Source organism: Mobula birostris, chromosome 13, assembly GCF_030028105.1.
Source record: "Mobula birostris isolate sMobBir1 chromosome 13, sMobBir1.hap1, whole genome shotgun sequence".
Lineage (NCBI taxonomy): Eukaryota > Metazoa > Chordata > Chondrichthyes > Myliobatiformes > Myliobatidae > Mobula > Mobula birostris.
The window spans coordinates 83609207-83624218 of NC_092382.1; the positions used below are offsets into that span (position 1 = coordinate 83609207).

At 46.0% G+C, this 15012-nt stretch overlaps 1 protein-coding gene across 1 annotated transcript in view; it reads left to right on the plus strand.

Annotated features, from left to right (window-relative positions):
- Positions 1-931: 931 nt before the first annotated feature.
- LOC140207074 (uncharacterized) overlaps positions 932-15012 on the plus strand; it is a 99307-nt gene continuing 85226 nt past the window's right edge. The window contains exon 1 of the mRNA XM_072275396.1: positions 932-1053. The gene's annotated coding sequence lies outside the window, so the exon portion shown is untranslated. The remainder of the gene's footprint in view (positions 1054-15012) is intronic.

The following is a 15012-nucleotide window of genomic DNA, read 5'->3' on the forward strand; positions in this document are numbered from 1 at the left end:
TAATCAAATTCGCTGACGACACTACATTGATTAGCCCAATTTCAAATAATAACGAGAAGTCATTACCCCGACACAGTGGTGTCAAGAAAACAACCTCTCCCTCATGGTGACAAAAAAAAACAAAGAAGTTGGTTGTGGACTGCAGGAGGAATGGAGACAGGGACCAAATTCAACATTTCCAACTCAGTTATTGACACAAAATGCACATTTTAATATTGATCAGGACAATATATTTTATACATTGTTAATGACATAAAACATACGTATAGATTGTTACTGACTGAGAATCGTATACTTTGTGTTCCGTGTGTTATCTGAATGTACTTGCCTGTGATGCTGCCACAAGGCAGTGTTTCTCTGTACCTGTACCTTCCCGTACTTGTGCACTTGGCAATAAATTCAACGGGACCTGAGAAAACTCAGTGAGATTTGATTAATGATGATCATCTTGGCAGCTCGGTCAGTTGAATGTTAAAAGACACTTTTAAATGCAAAACCCTGAACAGTGTTGATGATCAGAGGGATCTTAGACTCCAAGATCATCGCTCCCTGAAAGAGACTGCACAGATTGATCGGGTGGTTAAGAAGGCAAATGTCATGGTTGTCATTATTAGTTGAAGCAATGAATTCAAAAGTCAGGAAGTTGTGTTGCAGCTTTATAAAACTAGATAGAACACATCTGGAGTGTTTCATACAGTTCTGGTCGCCCCAATTCTAGGAAGGATGTCGGGGCTTTGGAGAGGGTGCCGAAGAGGTTTACCAGGATATTGCCTGGATTAGAGGGCATGAGTTATTACAGAAGTTTGGACAAACTTACTCTGCCTGCGGTGGGAGACTCTATCGGTCACGTGATCCCGTTTGCCCCTCCCATTTAACTGCAGACGGGCAACATCTGCGCGTCTGTTTCCGAGGCCCCGCCCTCCAGATGACGCAACATTCACTTTGCGCATGCTCAGTGTTGTCTGCGGGCTCAGGAAGGGATCCTCGCCTCTTGGGTTGGGAGCCGGGGGTCGCGATCATTGTCTGCGAGCCGAAGATATCACTTTCCCATCGGTGAGTATTGAGACCGATCCCGAGCGGGGTGATCCGATGTTGGCTGCGAGCCCCGAACTGAGGGCCAGTTCCTCATTTAACTTGCAGTTATCTGGGCTCGTCAAAAATGTGTAGACTTCACTTAATCTGCATTGAACGATCCAAACCAGGAGCCCGGTCTCTCTATTTCTGCAAAATTGAAATGGAAGTCCCGCCAACAGGTCACATGAGGCTGTGTGCGCAGATCTGCCCCGCCCTCTGCTTTGTGACGCAATATCACGGTGTGTGTTAAAGTAGTCCCCGGATGGGTAGTGATGCTTCCTCCATATTGTGTTGGGGAAATCTGATGTTGGCCACTGAGTCCCATTAACTCCCCCCAACTCTCCTCACTTCCTGAGGCTCCTCGCATTTGTCCTTGAGCTTCATGGCTGTTGTGTCTTTTCCCAGATTGGGGTGGGTGAGGAAGGAGAACTTCCCAGGTTGTGGGGATCTTTGATTTCACTGCCTGCTTTACCAGGGGACTGGGAAGTCTAGAAGGGAGAATGGTTTCTGTGATGTGCTGATCTGTATCCAAAGGTCACTGCAATTCCTCGCAGTCACGGGCAGAGTAGTTACCATGCAAAGGTGTGAAGTGTCCGGATAGGATGATGTGTTGATGAAGTGAGGTTGGGTGAGGATCAAAGCATATGTGAAAGTTCTTGTTGTTTGTTCTAACTTTGTCATTTTAGAATTTTTATACAGTAGTCTGTGCTATTAATTCAGTATCTGTGTATTGCTGGAGGACCATCAGTGATTGTTCTCGATCCCTTCTCCCACCTGGTTCCATCTGCTTATCCCTGCCCATCTTGTTCAACTACTGTCCAGTCTTGTAACACCACCTCCCACCCACCCCCCCACCCCACCTGCTTCAGAGATACCCTGCTCTACGGACAACGTGGCAGAGCAGGGTATCTTGCAGGGGACTTTAAATCACACAAGTTTGGATTCATTGATGAAATCTGTTAAATTTCTTTCGTTCACCCCCTGAAATCATTAAAAATGTCCATTAAGCAGCCTTTGAATACAAACTCTCACGCACATGTGATGTTATTCTGGTGCCCCCACATAAAACCATGAGATATACCGTAGGAGCAAAATTAGGCCATTTGGCCCATCGCACCTGCTCTGCCATTTAATCATGCCTGTTCCAATTTTCCTCAGTCCCAGTCTCCTTCCTTTTGCCCATAAACTGTCATCATCAAGAATCTAGAAACCTCTGCCTTTGATATCCATAAATACTTGGCCTTCACAGCTGCCCATGGCAAAGGATTCCACAGATTCAGCACTCTCTGGCTAAAGAAATTCCCCCTCATTCACCTTTCTAAAAGGACGTCCCACTGCCCCCTTTATACTGAGATGACATCCTCTGGTCCTGGACTCTCCCAATACAGGACACATCCTCTCCATATCCACTTGATCAAGGCCATTTACCATTTGATAGGATTCAATGAAATCATCCTTCATTCCTCTGAGTACAGGTCCAGAGCCATCAAATGCTCTTCATATGACAGGCCATTCAATTCTGTACTCATTTTCGTAAACCTCCTTGGAACTCTCTCCAGTATTAGCACATCCTTTCTGAGATAAGGGGCCCAAAACTGCTGAGAATAATCCAAGAGCTTTATAAAGTTTCAACATTACATCCTAACTTTTATGTTTTAGTCTTCTTGAACTGAATGCTTGCCTTCCTCACCACAGACTCAACCCACAAATTAACCTTTAGGGAATCCTGCACAAGGACTCCCAAGTCCATTTGCACCTCAGATTTTTTTTGTACATTCTCTCCATTTAGAAAATAGCCAACCCTTTCATTTCTTCTAGTGAAGTGTATCATCATGCACCTCCCAACACAGTATTCTATCTGCCATTTCCTTGCCCATTTTCCTGATCTTTCTCTAGCCTCCCTACTTCTCCAAAATGACCTGTCCTTCCACCTATCTTTAAATTCCCTGCAAACTTTGCAACAAAGCCATCAATTCCATCATCCAAATCATTGGCATATAACATGAAAAGAATCGTTCCCAACATAGACCCCTGTGGAACTCCACTAGGAACCGGTAGCAAGCCAGAAAAGGCTGTCTCTATTCCCACTCGCTTCCTCCTGCCAATCAGTCACTACCTTTTCCCTGTAATAACATAGGCTCAGAGTTTGTTAAGGGTTCTCACGTGTGGCACCTTGTCAAAGGCCTGAAAATCCAAGTACACAACATCAACCAATTCTCCTTTGTCTACCCTGTGTATTATTTCTTCAAAGCATTCCAACAAATTTATCAGACAAGATTTTCCCTTGAGGAAACAATGCTGACTCCGGCCTATTTTATCTTGTGCCTCCAAGTACCTCGAACTCACATCCTTAACAATCGACTCCAACATCTTCCCAACCACTGTCAGATTGAGTGGCCTATAGTTTCCTTTTTTCTGCCTCTCTCCCTTCTTAAAGAGAGGAGTGACATTTGCAATATTCCATTCTTCCAGAGCCATTCCTGAATCAAGTGATTCTTGAAGGATCATTACTAATGCCTCCACGATCTCTCTGGCCACCTCTTTCAGAACTGTGGGCATAAACCATCAGGTCCAGGTGACTTATCTGCCTTCAGATCTTCAGTTTCCTGAGAACCTTCTCTTTTGCTGTGGTCCTTTCTGTTCAGGTCCCACCTTCACTGGAAGAGAGCCATGGAACAAAAAGTCTTACCCCTCTCCTTCCCTCCTCCCACCACAAGCCTGATGTCATGCATGGGTTTGCTACACCAGGGTCTGGCGTCATGTGTATGATTCCTTATGTTAGGGTTCCCCAAACTTCTTTGCACCGTGGACCGGTTTAATATCGGCCGACGGGGGAGGGTGTAGGGGGGATGTTCAAGTTCTACATTGTGTGACAGGGAATGAGGAAAGGTGCAGCTGACTCATATCACCAAATCATATCATTTCCATTCTCTCTGTGTCCTTCATCCTCACTCTCTCTCATCTCCAGTGGTCTGCGCCCCAGTGGTTGGGGACCACTGCCTTACATCTGTGGGTTTGTTTCTCTTGTTTGTGCTGTTTAATATTTTTTTTCCATTCAGACAAGGGAGACACATCCAGATCTGTCACATTCTCTCATTGTGGGTGGGGATTTTTTTTCATTGACTCTATTCCACTGTTACAAATTGCCGAAGGGCAGCCAATGTTTCGAGGTATATAGCCCTATTAATGCAAGAAGGAAGCCTTTTCTGTTTTTCTGGGCTTCTCAAACATTTGTACACTTCAGTGAAATCTTCCTCCAGAAGTTCCAGAGGAGAAGCTCAGTCTGTCTAATATTTCCACACAATTAAAGTGGGGAATCGTTTATTATTGTCATGTACCGAGGTTTAATGAAAATCTTGTCTTGCATACCATCCTCTCAGATCAACAAATTACAACAGTAGAAAATAGTAAAACATTAACAGAGTGTAACAAAGCATTATGGTTACAGAGAAAATCCACTGCAGGAGGACATATGGTGCAAGGTCACGTCGACTTACATTATGAAGTGAAGAGTCCATCTTATAATGCTGAGGAATATTCAGTTTGCTTATAACAGCAGAATGGAAAATGTCCCTAGGTCTGGTGGTATGTTTTCTGTTCTTTTGTTTTCATTTATCTTCGACCTGATGGGTGGTTGATAATCGATAATGTCTGGTCTGGAGTTCTGGGAATCTTTAATTATGTTGGCTGATTTACTGAGGCTGCAGGAAGTATAGAGAGAGTATAGAGAGAGGCTTGTTTCCATGATGTGTCCACAGTTCTATTTCTTGAAGTCAAAAGAAGAGAATAGCTGTGCAAAGGTGTGAAGTATCCGGATGGGATACTTTTTATGGAGTAAGCTTAAATTTGCCGGATCAATAACCACACTACAAACAGTTCTTTACTTTATCCTTTTCACCAGTTTATTTCTTCGAACTCAGCCGGCGAGAAGCTCAGAGCCAAGCATCAGAGGGACACAACTCCTCTCCCTCTGGCTGCTCATGATGAATCTCTGTCTAACATGCAGAAACGTTCCAGTTATAGAACTAGCGAAACAAAGAGCACTTTAGTTCAACTGGTATTCCCACCAAGTCCGTTGGAGCAAAACTTAATTTATTAGATAAGAGAGTCCACTAAATCAGGGTTTTAAATTCAAATGAATGTTCTGTCCAATCCTTATTAGTTATTCTCTTTCGTTAGACACTTTGTTCAATTCGTGTCTCATGAGAACTCAACTCTACATAACGTTCCCAAGAGATATCTGTGAGTCGTTAATCTAAACAGGGTGCAAGCAGATCCCTCAGTGAAAGACAGAACAGAAATTTGCACACTATCTGGAACAAAGCACACATAAGTTTGGACTTAGTTTTAACCCATTATTTACAAGAGTCCAAGAATCATTTCTTACATCCCCCAATACCCTTAAAACTTCACCACCAGAGTGTTGTAGCAGATAGTTGCCTTTCTGACTGAAAACCTGTGACTAGTGGAGTGCCACATGGATCAGTGCTGGATCTGTTGTTGTTTGTCATCTATATCAGTAACCTGGATGATAGTGTGGTTAACTAGATCAGCAAATTTGTGGATGACACCAGGATGGGTAGTGCAGTGGACAGCGAGGAAGACTACCATGGCTTGCAATGCGATCTGGTCCGCTGGAAAAAATGGGTTGAGAAATGGAAAATGGAATTTAATGTAGACCAGTGTGAGGTGTTGTACTTTAGTAGTAGCTGCCAGGGTAGGTCGTACACAGTGACCGGTATGGCACTGAGAAGTATTGTAGAAGAAAGGGATATGGGAATACAGGTCCATATTTCACTGAAAGTTGTGTCACAGTTCAACAGGATGGAAAAAAAGATTTTGGCATATTGGCCTTCATAAACAAAAGTGCTAAGTAAAGGAGATGGATGTTATGTTGACTTTGTACAAGACATTGGTGAGCCATAATTTGGAGTATTGTGTGCAGTTTTGGTCACCAACCTACAAGAAAGATGTAAAAGAGATTGAAAGAGTTCAGAGAAAATTCACAAGGATTTTGCCTGGTCTGGAGGTCTTGGGTTATGAGGAGAGATTGAACAGGTGTGGGCTTTATTCTTTGGAATGTAGAAGATTGAGGGGAGATTTGATGGAGGTGTACCAAAATTATGAGGGTTATAGATGGGGTAGATGCAAGATGGCTTTTTCCAATGAGATTGGTTGGGACTACAACCAGAGGCCATGGGTTGAGGGTGAAAAGCGAAACATTAAGGGGAACATGAGGAAAAACTTCTTCACACAGATGATCATCCAGGTGTGGAATGAGCAGACAGCCCAACTGGTGCATGTGAGCTCAATTTCAACATTTAAGAGCTTGTATAAGTACCTGGATGGTAGGGGTACGGAGGTAAACAGTTTAAATAGTTCAACACAAACTAGATGGGCTAAAGGGCCTGTTTCTGTGTTGTAATTTTCTATGACTCTGTGACAAGGACATGAAATAATACTAATATTCATGTAGTTCCTTTTAACAACTGTGCGCGCCAACCATTCATCTGGGCAGGAAACGTTTATGTGGCTTTAAAACTGTGGCACCTTACATTGACAGTAGATAAAAGAAAATCCCAGCTGCACGTCAACAAAGGCTATTTGTGTGAGTGTGTTTCAGTTACTGTGGGGCCAGGCACCCGTGCAGCTCAGTGGGAACAGGGAATAATACCAATGCAGAGTGTTAACTAAGCCAAGTCACAGACTGGAGACGGCAGAAATATCCCATTCTTATAGAGACAAGAAGAGCATCAGAGAGTTTGATGGTCATTCCAGATACCAGCACTGTGCCCATTTAGAAGAGAATTTCTCCGTCCAACTTGGGTTGAACTTCACTGTAACAGTGAGATACCAGATCACACCTTGGCAACTAAAGTGATCTCATCTGAAATGTTGTCCTTCACCCACTGGTGAATTTTATATATTTTTTTCAGGTTAAAAACGACAAGGAATTTATCTACGGGAATCGCGAACCCAACACACCAGTTTTGCTGTCTCTGTCCACGTATATCCAGAAGTGGAGCAAGGGATTCACTCGATCATCCTTCCTGCTCAGACTCTGGGGAGGGTTTACTCAATCATCCTTCCTGCTCAGACTGTGGGGAGGGATTCACTCGATCATCTAACCGACTGGCATGTCCGTCAGTTTACACAGGGGAGCAGCCGTTCACCTTTTCAGACTGTGGGGATTCAAGGTCATCTCATGAAGGTACATCAGCAAGTTCACACTGGGAAAAGGCCATTCACCTGTTCTGTGTGTGAGAAGGGATTCAGTCGGTCTTCCCACCTGTGGACACGCCAGTCAGTTCTCACTGGGCAGAGGCTGGTCATCTGCTGAATTTGTGGGGAAGGATTCACTCGGTCATCTGACCTAATGGCTCACCAGCCAGTTTGCACCGGGGAGAGAACGTTCACCTGCTCAGACTGCGGGAAGGGATTCATTTGGTCATCTCAACTGAAGGTACATCAGCGAGTTCACACTGGGGAGAGGCCGTTCACCTGCTCAGAGTGTGGGAAAGGATTCACTCAGTTATCCAACCTACAAGCACACCAGTCAGTTCACACTGGGGAGAGGCCATTCACCTGCTCAGTCTGTGGGAAGGGATTCACTTGCTCATCTAAACTGAAGGTACATCAGCGAGTTTACACAGGGGAGAAGCCATTCACCTGCTTAGACTGCGGGAAGGGATTCACTCGATCATCTCAACTGAAAGAACATCAGCTAGTTCACACAGGGGAGAGGCCGTTCACCTGCTCAGACTGTGGGATGGGATTCACTCGGTCATCCAACCTGTTGGTACACCAACGACTTCACACTGGGGAGAGGCCATTCATCTGCTCAGACTGTGGGAAGGGATTCACTTGGTCATCTCATCTACTAAAACACCAGCAAGTTCACATTGGATGGAGGCCGATCACCTGCTCAGACTTTGGGAAGAGATTCTCTCAGCCATCTCCACCAAATATGCATCATTGAGTTCACACTGGGGAGAGGCTGTTCACCTGCCATGAATGTGGGAAGTGATTCACTTAGTAATCTAACCTTGTGACACACTACCAGGTTCACACTGGGCAGAAAGTTTCAATAAGCTGCATGCTGGATATTCGTCCATCACCATTGCTGAATGCAATTTCGAGAGTGACTGTCGGTGCTGAAATCTGCAATTATTGCTGCTGCTCACCACACCCAGTCCTGCACCCTGGTCACTGGGCATGGGAGGAGTTTCTTCTGCTGCACATTCACCTTTAATAGGACTGGAGTTTAATATTCTGGATCTGAGACAAATAAATCAGTTCTATTTTAAACTCTTATCTCCGGTACTTAGTGAATTTATAACACAACTAGCGTACAATAGAGTCATCCCAGGCCGGCTGGACCCCCTGTCAGTTGCATGACAGTCCTTTTCAATCCTCCCCTGTTGTTCCCCTCTCGCTCTCCCTGTGGTGATCGGTTCCAAACAGTCACCAACCTGGGGGTGAAGAGGTTTCCCTTGAATTTTCTGCAGACTGAAGAAGTCAAGTTGACTGCAGTTCTGTCTGAGATGTTCTTCACCACTCAAATCTCTGGGCTGAGGAAGAATGACATTGGTAGTTAACGTCCTTATTCACGGCTCATTTCCACATTATGGGTCATTTTCCCTGCTTTGAAAGGGTCCTTAGAAATCACCCCTGTCCTCTAAAGACTGAAAGCAGAATGGGAAACCATCAGTTGGATGTTCAACGAAGCAGGGTCAGAAACCAGAGGTGGGCACATGGCAGAGTTTGGGGATCTGGACGATGGTCGGGGTAAGAACGTATGATGAGGAGAAGGGAATCCACAACAGGGCGTGGCAACGAATGACAGTAGCAACATTTGGAAGCTGAGTGACGGGGAAAATCTTTCGGTTGTCTGACTGATGACACAAACAATATCTGTGCTGAGGTGCTCCACTGGTCGAGGAACATGTGTGTGTTGGGAATGGTTTTATCTAGTGAGGGAGTTGTTCCTGCTTGTTTATCCAGTAATATTATATCCGGATGGTTATTATGGATTGTCCTATCTGAAAAAATGTATTGATTATCATATAATTTGTAAGATTTTGACTCTAAAACTGGATCAGGCTTGAATTTATGATGCCTTAATGAAGTGATGGAGGGCATTCATGAGTCTGTATTTTAAATCAAGATTTTGGTGAATGATATTTGCGACTTGATTGTACATTTGTAAGTAATCAGATTAAGTTAAACTGCTGCAGGATCCTGGAATGTGGCCTTTTATATATTGGCGAGACCCGACGCAGACTGGGAGACCGCTTTGCTGAACATCTACGCTCTGTCCGCCAGAGAAAGCAGGATCTCCCAGTGGCCACACATTTTAATTCCACATCCCATTCCCATTCTGACATGTCTATCCACGGCCTCCTCTACTATAAAGATGAAGCCACACTCAGGTTGGAGGAACAACACCTTATATTCTGCCTGGGTAGCCTCCAACCTGATGGCATGAACATCGACTTCTCTAACTTCCGCTAGGCCCCACCTCCCCCTCGTACCCCATCTGTTACTTATTTTTATGCACACATTCTTTCTCTCACTCTCCTTTTTCTCCCTCTGTCCCTCTGAATATACCTCTTGCCCATCCTCTGGGTCCCCCCCTCCGCCCCTTGTCTTTCTTCCCGGACCTCCTGTCCCATGATCCTCTCGTATCCCCTTTTGCCAATCACCTGTCCAGCTCTTGGCTCCATCCCTCCCCATCCTGTCTTCTCCCATCATTTTGGATCTCCCCCTCCCCCTCCAACTTTCAAATCCCTTACTCACTCTTCCTTCAGTTAGTCCTGATGAACAGTCTCAGCCTGAAACGTCGACTGCACCTCTTCCTACAGATGCTGCCTGGCCTGCTGCGTTCACCAGCAACTTTGATGTGTGTTGAGAGGAATTGAATTGATTGCAGAGCTGCGCTATTCCCATTGGTGTGAAGCGATGTCAATCACCGGTTACACCCAATAGTAGAGGCGGACCAGCCAAGTGGGCGTTACCCCTTCTCCTGCTGGAACGCGAACTGCCCGTTAAAGCGGAACAAATCAAAAAGTAAATGTCCGCTTTTTGATTTATTTCCATTTCCCTCCGAGGGAAGTTGGGGCATTTGTGAAGCGTCTCCTGCGGCCGGAGTCTGATGTATCGCTGAGAGGTAGGAGGACACCACTCGGCCCGTCGGTTTGATGCCGGTTCCCTGGGGAGGGAGAGGGTGATTTTATTGAAAGGATGAAGACGGTGAGAGAGGGGGCGGACAGGATGTTTGTCCCGGTGGGGACAGGAGGGGCTCATCTGTGGAAATGTCTGAGCCCACGGTAGTGGCGATTCACCACATTGGGGGGCAAACACCGGCAGACTGTTGCCCTGCAATCGGGGCCAATGGTCCGGGCAAAGTGACAATTATTTGTGCTTTGTTGAGATTGTACCGGGAATATGGTGTAAAATCCTGCTCCCCACACTAACACGGGTTATACAGACCAAAGAACAAACTGCCGGAGGAACTCAGTGGGTCGGGCAGCATCTGTGGAGGGAAATGGACCGTCAACATTTCGGGCCGAGACCCTCCCTCTGGACTGAGAGTGGACGGGAAATAGTCAGAGAAAAGAGGTGAGGGGTGGGGATGGGGCAAGAGCTGGGGAGTGAGAGGTGGGTCCAGGTGAGGGGGAGGTGGGAAGGTGAAAATAGTGACAGGAGTGGGAGGTGAGTGGTTGGGGCAACACGCGGCTGCAGAAGATGGAAATTAACTCCATAGAGGATTAACAAAGAGGTTAGAGAGTATTTGTTATAGAGAGTGCAATGAAGATTCACCAGACTGATCCCTGGAGTGGTGGGGTCATCATATGAAGAAAGATCAAATGTGATAACCCTTTCATTTAGAGAACCGAGGGCTGAGAGGTGAACACATTGAAATGCACAACATCATTACCGGTTGAACCAGGGATCCCAGTCTCTGAAAAACGGGGTGGACTGTCCGGGACTGAGATGAGGGGAAATGTCTCCACTCCTAGGGTGGTGAATGTCTGTAAATCCCCACCACAGAGGGCGGTGAAGACTCAGTGATCGTCCTCACATAAAACAGAGGCCAGCAGATGTGTGGAGACCGAAGGGATCGAGGAAATGAGGATCGGACAGAAACATGTGGCTGAGATGGGAGAGCAGCCGCCATCTTGTTGATGGTTAGAGGGGCTGAATGGCCACAGATTCTGTTTCAGTGTTCCTGCAGATACACCAACAGCTTCACACTGGGAAGCGGCCGTTCACCTGCTCCATGTGTGCAAAGAGACTCATTCAGTTAACCCATCTTGTGATGCTCCAGTGAGTTCACAATAAATAGAGGCCACATTTCTGTCCGGAGTCAGCAAAGAGTTTTACTCAATCATCCCAGCTGCTGCAACACCAGCAACTTCACATCAGGGAGGAAGTTCAAATCAGCTCTGTGTTAAATGTTTAACCATCACGGTGACTGAAGGCAGCTGCAGGTTCAGGAGGGACTGTTACTGTCAGAATCTGCAGTTCTTGTGGCTGCTCATCGCACCCAGGACTGACCCCTGGTCACTGAGCATTGGAGGAGTCCGTTCTGCTGATGTTAGCCTTAAACTAGACTGGTGTTTAATATTGTGGATCTGTGAAAAATAAATCAGTTCTGTATCAAATCCCGTGTCTCAGGTACTTACTGTCTCTGCCACACTCACAATGTATACTAGAGAGGCCACTCGGCCCATCTTGTCCCTGCCCATGCTTCTGTTCCACATCAGTATTTTAAAACCAATCCCTGCCGCTCCGCTGTCACTCTCCCTGTGATGACAGGTTGCAACTGGTCACCACTCCTTGGGATAGGAGATTTCCCTTGAATTTCATAGAATCATAGAAATCTACAGCACATTACAGATCCTTTGGCCCACAATGTTGTGACGACCATGTAACTTACTGTAGAAACTGTCTACAATTACCCTACCGCATAGCCCTCTATTTTCCTAATCTCCATGTACCTATCTAAGAGTCTCTTAAAAGACCCTATTGCATCCGTCTCTGCCACGTCACCGGCAGTGCATACAACACACACACCACAATTTGTTTAAAAAACTTAGCTCTGACATCTCCTCTGTACCTACTTCCAAGCAGCTTAAACCTATTCCTCCCTCATGTTAGCCATTTCAGCCCCGGGAAAAAAAGCCTCTGTCTATCCACACGGCCAATGTCTCTCATCATCCTATACACCTGCATGGATTTCCTTCATGCTTCTCTCTGGGCTGAATAAGACGATGAGCTCACTGTGGTTTGATGTCCTTCAGAGCTCTGGATGAAGTTGGTTAAACGCCTTCTTCCCCGCTCTTTTCAACGTTTTCTGTCATTTTCACTCATTTCAAAGGACTGTGTCTCAGACAGTTGGTTTGTTGCAATGCGCCTCGAAAGTCTGACAGCAGACTGGGGAGTGAATCTTCGATGGTGCACAGTCCGAAACCAGCCTGAATCAGGGCTTTGGGGCTCCAGAAAGAGATGGGGCCGAGAGTTTACAAGGAAGAGGAAGAAGAGGAATCAGACCAGCAGGATGTGGCTACAAATGAAAGACCAGAAACATTTTGAAACTGTTTGTTTGATTGAAAGAAAAGGTGGTGAATTTCTGCAAAATACTGGAGGAAATCAACAGATCAGGCCGCAAATGTGGAGAGGAACAAATAAACAACGTTTAGGCCAAGCCCCTTCAGCATGCATTGGCTGTGTACTCCTCTGCTTTGTTGCTGCCTGAACTGCAGGGTTCCTCCAGCATTTTATGTGTTTGTGTCCACATCTCCTGCAACAGCAGCATCTCTTGTGTTTCTTATCTGCATTTGTAAGAACGTTCTACTTTGGCATTAAACACGCGGAAAGTGTAAGTGTATTGTTTTATGGGAGCTGCTTTCTGCGTTAAAAGAGCTGCTGAGTTTTCTACACAAAAAAAAACTGAGGTATGGACATGGAACCTGTGCTTGCAGAAACTTTTAATGGCACCATGATTACCCAGAAAGCTCTGCGCTGCAGTTTTCGCCGTCTCTGAAGCACCGATCAAATGCGCAGGCGTCAGGGTTGCGGCTGGTCCCGAATATCACGCATGCGCAGTACACAAAAGGCCTCGGATGTCGCTGCCGGTGAGTGTTTCTCCGTGCGACTGTTTTCACTACCGACTGAGGGGTAATTGCTTTGAGATACGGACACTGTGAACCATAATCCCGGGACAGTCGTGCTCTGGTCCCTCTCTCTCAGCCCCACGATCCGTACATGGGCCCGGGGAGCTTCCGGCTGATGAGGGAATGGGAGCCGATGGATCTCTCAGACAGAGCTGAGCTCCAGCCATCTAAATGCAAGGATTAGGAACTCGGAGAAAGGGAACAAAATCTTTTACATCAGCTGTTGAGAAAATCACCTTTGTTCTGCCTCCAGTCACAAACAAGAGAAAATCTGCAGAGAAGGCACAGTTTTAAGGTGTTTGGAAGCAGGTACGAAGGAGATGTCGGGGGTGTTGTGTTCTCTATACGTACCGTGGGTTACTAATAACAAACATATTCTGGCAGAATTGAACTTTTATTTGACAGCAACAAAACCACGTTTTACACCGCCATGCAACACACATCAAAGTTGCTGGTGAACGCAGTAGGCCAGGCAGCAGCTCTAGGAACAGGTACAGTCGACGTTTCGGGCCGAGACCCCCGAAATGTCGACTGCACCACTTCCTAAAGATGCTGCCTGGCCTGCTGCGTTCACCAGCAACTTTGATGTGCGTTGCTTGAATTTCCAGCATCTGCAGATTTCCTGTTGTCTGCCCGTGAGAACATGTTTTGACCCATTCTTTCTGGGTACATAATGATACCAAACACCTTTGCCCTGGACAACAAGTAGCTTTCATATCACAAATGAGCCAGACTCCAATGAGACAGACTACTGCCCTTCCCATCATATTCATTGGCATTGCCATCAATGAGTTCACCACCGTCAGTCACCTGGGGGAGGGTTCAGGGGAAATATTTATGTACGATACAGAAACTGGTGTTACCTGTGTGTATTGTGGCGATGCAAAAATTGCTGGAGAATTTGCAAGTGGGAAGAAGTGGGGTGATATTTGGATATCTGAGTTTTTAAAGCATCATTTAACAAGCAAATCACGTATGGACAGTGTACAAAAGCTCTGGCGAGAAAATCCTTCATTACCCGCTGCAGGCCTGCTACATAGGTTGTGTGAGAGTGCGGATGAACTGAATCGAACCCAGAGGAGATCAAACTTTTTATTAACAGTGATTTGCTAGCTGTTAAAATGAATACCTCTCTATATAAAATTCAGTGTGCACATCTTGTTGTCACTGAGTAAAAATTGGACAGCACAAGATATTTTTGCACACACTTGTCATTACAATTTTGAGGGGACATTGGTGGGAAGATGGGGAGACCTCCAGTGTCCCTGATGCCTTCACCTACAAGATGTGCATCCAGCTGCAGCTTGTAACCCTTCACTCTAAGGAGTTGGAGCTGGAAATGGATGAATTCTGGATCATCCGGGAGTTTGTGGGGGGGAGGTGGTGATAGCTATGACATGAAGAGAGGTGGGTTTCACCCAAGGTACAGGACATAGGAAACTGGGTGAGCGTCAGGAAGTGGAATGAGGTTAAATAGCCATCACAGAGTACTCTTGTGGCCATCCCACACAACAACAGGTGGACCACTTTAGATACTTTTGGGGGGGAGGGGGAAATTACCTGGCAGAAGAAAGTCAAAGCGGTGACAAGGGATTTGTTAGTTCGGGAATTAAAACTAGCAGAGGTCTAATATTCTAGTGGTAAGGCTGGCTTGTGCGAGTGTGGGGGGTCGGGGGTGTTGGTTAAACTAAAGTTGCAGGGGGGAGGTGGGAGGGAGAATGCTAGAACAGATAGTGGAGAGGGTGAATGGAATTGAATT